The sequence below is a fragment of the Melanerpes formicivorus genome, unplaced genomic scaffold, assembly GCF_026170545.1.
Source record: "Melanerpes formicivorus ecotype bairdi unplaced genomic scaffold, bMelFor1.0.p_v2 SCAF_320, whole genome shotgun sequence".
Taxonomy (NCBI): domain Eukaryota; kingdom Metazoa; phylum Chordata; class Aves; order Piciformes; family Picidae; genus Melanerpes; species Melanerpes formicivorus.
Genome location: NW_027142672.1, coordinates 62,501 through 72,500, shown reverse-complemented (window position 1 = coordinate 72,500; position 10,000 = coordinate 62,501).

Sequence of the window (10,000 nt, the reverse complement as noted above, 5' to 3'; positions counted from 1 at the left end):
GGGGTAGACGTGGTCCCCGGGACGAGGGCCGCCTGGTATCGCCCGCCCGGCCCCCAACCCCCCCCCCCCGCGGCGGCGTAAATGAAGAGAGGCAGTCGGCATGAAACCTTCTTTTATTAAGTGTTGTTTTCATCGAGCGTCTTTCATTAAAGGTTGTGTTCTGAAGCAGTCTTTTCTTCAACAGCGCTGTTCTCCGGGGAGAAGGTCTGCCGGCATCTCTAGAAATCTCCCCCCGCCCCTGACCGCCTCCCCCCCCGCCCCCGTTGCCGGTTTGCGCGGCGCCCCCCCTCCCGACGTTGCCTCTTGCCGCTACCCCCCGCCCCCCCCCCGCTGCCGGTTTGCGCGGAGCCCCCCCTCCCGACGTTGCCTCTTGCCGCTACCCCCCGCCCCCCCCCCGCTGCCGGTTTGCGCGGAGCTCCCCCTTCCCGCCGTTGCCTCTTGCCGCTACCCCCCGCCCCCCCCCCGCTGCCGGTTTGCGCGGAGCCCCCCCTTCCCGCCGTTGCCTCTTGCCGCTACCCCCCGCCCCCCCCCCGCTGCCGGTTTGCGCGGAGGCCCCCCTTCCCGCCGTTGCCTCTTGCCGTTACCCCCGCCCCCCCCCGCTGCCGGTTTGCGCGGAGCGCCCCCGCCTGCCGTTGCCTCTCGCCGCGGCCACCACCGCCCCCTCCACACCCCCGGGCCCCCGTTACCGGTTTGCGCGGAGCCCCCCCTCCCGACGTTGCCTCTTGCCGCTGCTGCCACCCCCAGCTCCCCACACCCCCCGGCTCCCGTTAGCGGTTTGCGCGGAGCCCCCCCTTCCCCCCTTCGCGGGCTGCCGCTTCCCTCCCGGGCTGCCCGGCTGCTCTCTAACCCCTGCGACCGAGGCGGCGCTGTTAGGGCGGCCGTGCCGGTGCCCCTTGCCGCAGCTAGCCTCTCGCCGCTGCCCCTCCCGTCCGTCGTCCCCCGTCCCCAAAAACTTGCTGCTCTCCACGCTGGAGCCTGCACGGGGGAGGTTGCGCTCCGCTCCTCCGGCCCTAAAGCCGCCCTCGCCCGCCCCCCGGCTTGCCGCTTGGCTCGGCTGCCCGCCCGCCCGCTAATCCCCCCAACGCCCCCACCCCAGAAACACCCCAGCCCTACCGCATGCCGCTCCCCCTCTCCCCGCTCTCGCTGACCGCTGCCACCCCCCCCCACCCCTCCCCCCCGAAACAAACCCCCCAGCCCTACCGCATGCCGCTCCCCCTCTCTCCCTAGCCTGCCCCCCCCGCCGTCGCTTGCTGCCGCCGCCGCCGCCGCCGCCGCCGCCGCCGCCGCCGGACCCGCCTCGGTCTGGTGGCGCGCGCTCGGAGATCCCCGGCTACCCGTCCGTCCGTCCGTCCCTCCCTCCCGCCCCGCCCCGGGGGAGGGCCCGGGGCAGCGCGGGCAGGCGGGGAGCAAAAAAAGGCGCGGGCGCCAAAAAACGTCGGGGTCCCGGGGTGGCGGAGGGGGGCGGCGGCGGGGGCGGCGGCGGGTACACGGCGCCGGGTCCAGGGCGCCGGGTCCAGCCCGTCCCGGGGCGGGGACAGGTGGTGTCGTCCGTCCCCGCCCCCGTAACCTGCTCTGAAGCATCCGCTTCCCGCCGCGGTTCGCCCTCCACCCCCCCGCCGCACACGCAGCTGCCGCTTCCCGCCGCCTCTGCCCCCCGCCCCGGGATCAACCACCCGCCGGGTCCAGCCGGTCCCGGTCCCGGGAACCTGCTCCCGGGGCCAGCCGGAGCCACGCCCCCTCCTCTGACGCTTCCAGCTGCCGCCTCCCCTCCCACCCCCCAAACTCACACTGGCCCTCGCCGGCCCGCCCACCCGCCTACCTGCTTGCCCGCCGCCGCTGGGTGGCGTGCCGGACACTCTCGCACACAGGTACACAGACAGGGACACAGGGACACAGGCACTCAGGCACACAGGGACACAGGGACACAGGGACACAAGGACACAGGGACACAGGCACTCAGGCACTCAGGCACTCAGGGACACAGGGACACAGGGACACAGGCACTCAGGCACTCAGGGACACAGGGACACAGGGACACAGGGACACAGGGACACAGGCACTCAGGCACTCAGGGACACAGGGACACAGGGACACAGGCACTCAGGCACACAGGGACACAGGTGGCGGGCCGGAGGCCTCTCTCCACTGTGTGGCAGGGGTCCAAGAGCCACCCCAGCCCAACCCAGAGGGTCTTTTGCACCTCTCTAGAGGCCACCCAGAGACCCCAGGCCGCAGCAGAAGCCTCCCCCGCATGCTCTGCAGGCTTCCGACCCACCCCAGGCCGCACCAGAAGCCTCCCCCGCAAGCTCTGCAGGCTTCCGACCCACCCCAGGCCGCAGCAGAAGCCTCTCCCGCACGCTCTGCAGGCTTCCGACCCACCCCAGGCCGCAGCAGAAGCCTCTCCCGCACGCTCTGCAGGCTTCTCAGCCACCCCAGGCCGCAGCAGAAGCCTCTCCCGCACGCTCTGCAGGCTTCTCAGCCACCCCAGGCCGCACCAGAAGCCTCTCCCGCACGCTCTTCAGGCTTCTCAGCCACCCCAGGCCGCACCAGAAGCCTCCCCCGCACGCTCTGCAGGCTTCTCAGCCACCCCAGGCCGCACCAGAAGCCTCCCCCGCAAGCTCTGCAGGCTTCCGACCCACCCCAGGCCGCAGCAGAAGCCTCCCCCGCACGCTCTGCAGGCTTCCGACCCACCCCAGGCCGCAGCAGAAGCCTCTCCCGCACGCTCTGCAGGCTTCTCAGCCACCCCAGGCCGCAGCAGAAGCCTCTCCCGCACGCTCTGCAGGCTTCTCAGCCACCCCAGGCCGCACCAGAAGCCTCTCCCGCACGCTCTTCAGGCTTCTCAGCCACCCCAGGCCGCAGCAGAAGCCTCTCCCGCACGCTCTGCAGGCTTCTCAGCCACCCCAGGCCGCACCAGAAGCCTCCCCCGCACGCTCTGCAGGCTTCCCACCCACCCCAGGCCGCAGCAGAAGCCTCTCCCGCACGCCCTGCAGGCTTCTCAGCCACCCCAGGCCGCAGCAGAAGCCTCTCCCGCACGCTCTGCAGGCTTCTCAGCCACCCCAGGCCGCAGCAGAAGCCTCTCCCGCACGCTCTGCAGGCTTCTCAGCCACCCCAGGCCGCAGCAGAAGCCTCTCCCGCACGCTCTGCAGGCTTCTCAGCCACCCCAGGCCGCACCAGAAGCCTCTCCCGCACGCTCTGCAGGCTTCTCAGCCACCCCAGGCCGCACCAGAAGCCTCTCCCGCACGCTCTGCAGGCTTCCGTCCCACCCCAGGCCGCACCAGAAGCCTCCCCCGCACGCTCTGCAGGCTTCCGTCCCACCCCAGGCCGCACCAGAAGCCTCCCCCGCACGCTCTGCAGGCTTCTCAGCCACCCCAGGCCGCAGCAGAAGCCTCCCCCGCACGCTCTGCAGGCTTCTCAGCCACCCCAGGCCGCAGCAGAAGCCTCCCCCGCACGCTCTGCAGGCTTCTCAGCCACCCCAGGCCGCAGCAGAAGCCTCTCCCGCACGCTCTGCAGGCTTCTCAGCCACCCCAGGCCCCAACAGAAGCCTCTCCCGCACGCTCTGCAGGCTTCCGACCCACCCCAGGCCGCACCAGAAGCCTCCCCCGCACGCTCTGTAGGCTTCTGACCCACCCCAGGCCCCAACAGAAGCCTCCCCCGCACGCTCTGCAGGCTTCTCAGCCACCCCAGGCCGCAGCAGAAGCCTCTCCCGCACGCTCTGCAGGCTTCTCAGCCACCCCAGGCCGCACCAGAAGCCTCTCCCGCACGCTCTGCAGGCTTCTCAGCCACCCCAGGCCGCAGCAGAAGCCTCTCCCGCACGCTCTGCAGGCTTCCGACCCACCCCAGGCCGCACCAGAAGCCTCCCCCGCACGCTCTGCAGGCTTCTCCGCCACCACAGGCCGCACCAGAGGATCTTTTGCACCTCTCTGGACGCCACCCAGAGACTCCAGGCCGCACCAGAGGCCCCCCCCCCCAACCATTTACAGGCTGCAGTGCCAGCCTAGGCCCCGCTGGCAGCCTCCCTTGTCTGCTTTGGAAGGCCTCCCATCCACTCCAGACCTGCCTGGAGGCCTCCCTCGACTGCTCCCGGGGCCCTCGAAGCCACCCTAGGCCTTTCTGGAGGACCTGCTCGACCGCTCGGGCGGCTTCTGACGCACCCTCGGCCATCCGGCGCCCAGCAGCTCCCAGGGCCAGGCACCGGCCTCCCCCTCCGGCCGCCCCTGGGGCCGGGGGTGGCTCGGACTCGGCGCCCCCAACGTGTCGTCCCGTCCCCCCCCCGCCCCGCACCGCCGAACATTCGCTGCAGCCGAGGGCTTGCCGCTCGACGCCTACCCCACCCGCCCAGCCCCCCGCTGCGGCCCGGCGCTGCCCCGGCCGCTGCGCCCCGCCTCTCATCCCTCCCCCCACCCGGCAACCGGCCGCCGGGCACGGCAAGTCCCAGGGCAGGGAACAGGTGCTGCCGGGACCCCCGTGCTGGCTGCCGGCTTCCCGGGGCTGCCCCGGGCACGGACAGGTCGCCCCCCCGCCCCGGCGAATGTTCACCGAACCGGCTGCCGGCTGCCTTCGAGCACCCCCCGCCCCCCGCCACTATCGTCCCCCCCCGCCCCCCCTCCGCCTCCGCTGCCGCTTCTCCCCGCACCCCCTCCACTGCCTCCCCCCGCCGCCGGCGAACGAGTCGCCGGATCCGTAGGGTGCCGGGAGCCCGAACGGCGAGCGGCTCCGGCTGCTGCCGGGACCGCGGGGATTCGAGCCGCTCCGGCCGCGGCCGGGACCCCGTGCCGGAAGCCGGCATCCCGGGACGGCCCCGGGACGGCCCCGGTCGCCGGCCGGGTGACGTTCAGCGAAGCGGCTGCCGCCAGTCTTTGGGCCTCCCCCGTGCCGGGGCCGCGGGGATTCGAGCCGGTCCGGCCGCGGCCGGGATCCCGGGCCGGACGATGGCTTCCCGGGCCGGTCCCGGTCGCCTCCCGGGTGACGTTCACCCAAGCGGCTGCCGGCTGTCTTCGAGCCCCCCCCCCCCCTCCGCCTCCGCTGCCGCTTCTCCCCGCACCCCCTCCACTGCCTCCCCCCGCCGCCGGCGAACGAGTCGCCGGATCTGTAGGGTGCCGGGAGCCCGAACGGCGAGCGGCTCCGGCTGCTGCCGGGACCGCGGGGATTCGAGCCGCTCCGGCCGCGGCCGGGACCCCGTGCCGGAAGCCGGCATCCCCGGACGGCCCCGGGACGGCCCCGGTCGCCGGCCGGGTGACGTTCACCGAAGCGGCTGCCGGCTGTCTTCGAGCCCCCCCCCCTCCGCCTCCGCTGCCGCTTCTGCCCGCACCCCCTCCACTGCCTCCCCCCGCCGCCGGCGAACGAGTCGGCGGATCCGTAGGGTGCCGGGAGCCCGAACGGCGAGCGGCTCCGGCTGCTGCCGGGACCGCGGGGATTCGAGCCGCTCCGGCCGCGGCCGGGACCCCGTGCCGGAAGCCGGCATCCCGGGACGGCCCCGGGACGGCCCCGGTCGCCGGCCGGGTGACGTTCAGCGAAGCGGCTGCCGCCAGTCTTTGGGCCTCCCCCGTGCCGGGGCCGCGGGGATTCGAGCCGGTCCGGCCGCGGCCGGGATCCCGGGCCGGACGATGGCTTCCCGGGCCGGTCCCGGTCGCCTCCCGGGTGACGTTCACCCAAGCGGCTGCCGGCTGTCTTCGAGCCCCCCCCCCCCCTCCGCCTCCGCTGCCGCTTCTCCCCGCACCCCCTCCACTGCCTCCCCCCGCCGCCGGCGAACGAGTCGCCGGATCTGTAGGGTGCCGGGAGCCCGAACGGCGAGCGGCTCCGGCTGCTGCCGGGACCGCGGGGATTCGAGCCGCTCCGGCCGCGGCCGGGACCCCCGTGCCGGAAGCCGGCATCCCCGGACGGCCCCGGGACGGCCCCGGTCGCCGGCCGGGTGACGTTCACCGAAGCGGCTGCCGGCTGTCTTCGAGCCCCCCCCCCCCTCCGCCTCCGCTGCCGCTTCTGCCCGCACCCCCTCCACTGCCTCCCCCCCGCCGCCGGCGAACGAGTCGCCGGATCCGTAGGGTGCCGGGAGCCCCGAACGGCGAGCGGCTCCGGCTGCTGCCGGGACCGCGGGGATTCGAGCCGCTCCGGCCGCGGCCGGGACCCCGTGCCGGAAGCCGGCATCCCGGGACGGCCCCGGGACGGCCCCGGTCGCCGGCCGGGTGACGTTCAGCGAAGCGGCTGCCGCCAGTCTTTGGGCCTCCCCCGTGCCGGGGCCGCGGGGATTCGAGCCGGTCCGGCCGCGGCCGGGATCCCGGGCCGGACGATGGCTTCCCGGGCCGGTCCCGGTCGCCTCCCGGGTGACGTTCACCGAAGCGGCTGCCGGCTGTCTTCGAGCCCCCCCCCCCCCCTCCGCCTCCGCGGCCGCTTCTCCCCGCACCCCCTCCACTGCCTCCCCCCCGCCGCCGGCGAACGAGTCGCCGGATCTGTAGGGTGCCGGGAGCCCGAACGGCGAGCGGCTCCGGCTGCTGCCGGGACCGCGGGGATTCGAGCCGCTCCGGCCGCGGCCGGGAACCCCGTGCCGGAAGCCGGCATCCCCGGACGGCCCCGGGACGGCCCCGGTCGCCGGCCGGGTGACGTTCACCGAAGCGGCTGCCGGCTGTCTTCGAGCCCCCCCCCCCCTCCGCCTCCGCTGCCGCTTCTGCCCGCACCCCCTCCACTGCCTCCCCCCGCCGCCGGCGAACGAGTCGGCGGATCCGTAGGGTGCCGGGAGCCCGAACGGCGAGCGGCTCCGGCTGCTGCCGGGACCGCGGGGATTCGAGCCGCTCCGGCCGCGGCCGGGACCCCCGTGCCGGAAGCCGGCATCCCGGGACGGCCCCGGGACGGCCCCGGTCGCCGGCCGGGTGACGTTCAGCGAAGCGGCTGCCGCCAGTCTTTGGGCCTCCCCCGTGCCGGGGCCGCGGGGCTTCGAGCCGGTCCGGCCGCGGCCGGGATCCGGGGCCGGACGATGGCTTCCCGGGCCGGTCCCGGTCGCCTCCCCGGGTGACGTTCAACCGAAGCGGCTGCCGGCTGTCTTCGAGCCCCCCCCCCCCCTCCGCCTCCGCGGCCGCTTCTGCCCGCACCCCCTCCACTGCCTCCCCCCGCCGCCCCGCGAACGAGTCGCCGGATCTGTAGGGTGCCGGGAGCCCGAACGGCGAGCGGCTCCGGCTGCTGCCGGGACCCGCGGGGATTCGAGCCGCTCCGGCCGCGGCCGGGACCCCGTGCCGGAAGCCGGCATCCCCGGACGGCCCCGGGACGGCCCCGGTCGCCGGCCGGGTGACGTTCACCGAAGCGGCTGCCGGCTGTCTTCGAGCCCCCCCCCCCCTCCGCCTCCGCTGCCGCTTCTCCCCGCACCCCCTCCACTGCCTCCCCCCCGCCGCCGGCGAACGAGTCGGCGGATCCATACCGTCCCGAGAGCCCGAGGCGGCGGCACCCAGTGCGGGTCCGGCCGAGGCCGGGACCCCGTGCCTGTCGCAGGCTTCCCGGGACGGCCCCGGAACGGCCGCGGTCGCCGGCCGGGTGACGTTCTCCGAAGCGGCTGCCGGCTGTCTTCGAGCCCCCCCCCCCCCTCCGCCTCCGCTGCCGCTTCTGCCCGCACCTCCTTCACTGCCTCCCCCCGCCGCCGGCGAACGAGTCGGCGGATCCGTAGGGTGCCGGGAGCCCGAACGGCGAGCGGCTCCGGCTGCTGCCGGGACCGCGGGGATTCGAGCCGCTCCGGCCGCGGCCGGGACCCCGTGCCGGATGCCGGCATCCCGGGACGGCCCCGGGACGGCCCCGGTCGCCGGCCGGGTGACGTTCAGCGAAGCGGCTGCCGCCAGTCTTTGGGCCTCCCCCGTGCCGGGGCCGCGGGGCTTCGAGTCGGTCCGGCCGCGGCTGGGACCCCGTGCCTGTCGCAGGCTTCCCGGGACGGCCCCGGAACGGCCGCGGTCGCCGGCCGGGTGACGTTCACCGAGGCGACTGCCGGCTGTCTTCGAGCCCCCCCCCCCCCTGCCGGAGCCGCGGGGATACGAGCCGGTCCGGCCGCGGCCGGGACCCCGTGCCGGAAGCCGGCATCCCGGGACGGCCCCGGGACGGCCCCGATCGCCTCCTGGGTGACGTTCACCGAAGCGGCTGCCGGCTGTCTTCGAGCCCCCCCCCCCTCCGCCTCCGCTGCCGCTTCTCCCCGCACCCCCTCCACTGCCTCCCCCCGCCGCCCGTGAACGAGTCGCCGGATCTGTAGGGGGCCGGGAGCCCGAGGCGGCGAGCGGCTCCGGCTGCTGCCGGGACCGCGAGGCTTCGAGCCGGTCCGGCCGCGGCCGGGATCTCGTGCCGAACGTCGTCTTCCCGGGACGGTCCCGGGAGGGCCCCAGTCTCCTCCCGGGTCACGTTCACCGAAGCGGCTGCCGGCTGTCTTCGAGCCCCCACCCCTGCCGTGGCCGCGGGGATTCGCCCCGGTCCGGCAGCTGACGGTTCCCTGTGTCGGACGCCGGCTTCCCGGGACTGCCCCGGGACAGCCCCGGTCGCCTCCCGGGTGACGTTCACCGAAGCTGCTGCCGCCTGTCTTTGTCCCCCCCCCCCGTGCTCTCCCTCAGGCGGGAGGTAGACGTGCTCTCCCTCGGCGAGTAGACGTGCTCTCCCTGGGCGAGTAGACGTGCTCTCCCTCGGCGAGTAGACGTGCTCTCCCTGGGCGAGTAGACGTGCTCTCCCTGGGCGAGTAGACGTGCTCTCCCTGGGCGAGTAGACGTGCTCTCCCTCGGCGAGTAGACGTGCTCTCCCTCGGCGAGTAGACGTGCTCTCCCTGGGCGAGTAGACGTGCTCTCCCTGGGCGAGTAGACGTGCTCTCCCTGGGCGAGTAGACGTGCTCTCCCTGGGCGAGTAGACGTGCTCTCCCTCGGCGAGTAGACGTGCTCTCCCTGGGCGAGTAGACGTGCTCTCCCTGGGCGAGTAGACGTGCTCTCCCTGGGCGAGTAGACGTGCTCTCCCTGGGCGAGTAGACGTGCTCTCCCTGGGCGAGTAGACGTGCTCTCCCTGGGCGAGTAGACGTGCTCTCCCTCGGCGAGTAGACGTGCTCTCCCTGGGCGAGTAGACGTGCTCTCCCTGGGCGAGTAGACGTGCTCTCCCTGGGCGAGTAGACGTGCTCTCCCTGGGCGAGTAGACGTGCTCTCCCTCGGCGAGTAGACGTGCTCTCCCTGGGCGAGTAGACGTGCTCTCCCTGGGCGAGTAGACGTGCTCTCCCTGGGCGAGTAGACGTGCTCTCCCTGGGCGAGTAGACGTGCTCTCCCTGGGCGAGTAGACGTGCTCTCCCTCGGCGAGTAGACGTGCTCTCCCTCGGCGAGTAGACGTGCTCTCCCTGGGCGAGTAGACGTGCTCTCCCTGGGCGAGTAGACGTGCTCTCCCTGGGCGAGTAGACGTGCTCTCCCTCGGCGAGTAGACGTGCTCTCCCTGGGCGAGTAGACGTGCTCTCCCTGGGCGAGTAGACGTGCTCTCCCTGGGCGAGTAGACGTGCTCTCCCTGGGCGAGTAGACGTGCTCTCCCTCGGCGAGTAGACGTGCTCTCCCTCGGCGAGTAGACGTGCTCTCCCTCGGCGAGTAGACGTGCTCTCCCTCGGCGAGTAGACGTGCTCTCCCTCGGCGAGTAGACGTGCTCTCCGCGGAGATCGCGCTTGTCGCCAAGGGGTCGCTGTTGCGCTCTGCCTCCGCCTACGTCATCGTACAAGCCGGCGTGATTTCTGCGACCTGCCGCTGGGCGGAGGTCGGCTGGTTGTGCGCTCGCGGAGCTGACGGCCCTCCAGTTCCGTATATGAGGGAACAAGCGACGCCGAGCACTCCCAGGGCAGCGCTGCCGAGCGGCTGCTCCAAGCCACCCGCCAGGCGGCTGGGCAGGGGTCCGTCTGGCTTCTCGGTGGCTTTCGCCCGGGTCAGAGAGGGGACCCGCGGGGCCGAACAAAGGCGCGGCGGTTTGGAGCGGCCGCTGGCGCACCCTCAGCGGTGTTGGATGGGTTTCGCTCGTCCGTGAGCCGGAGCCC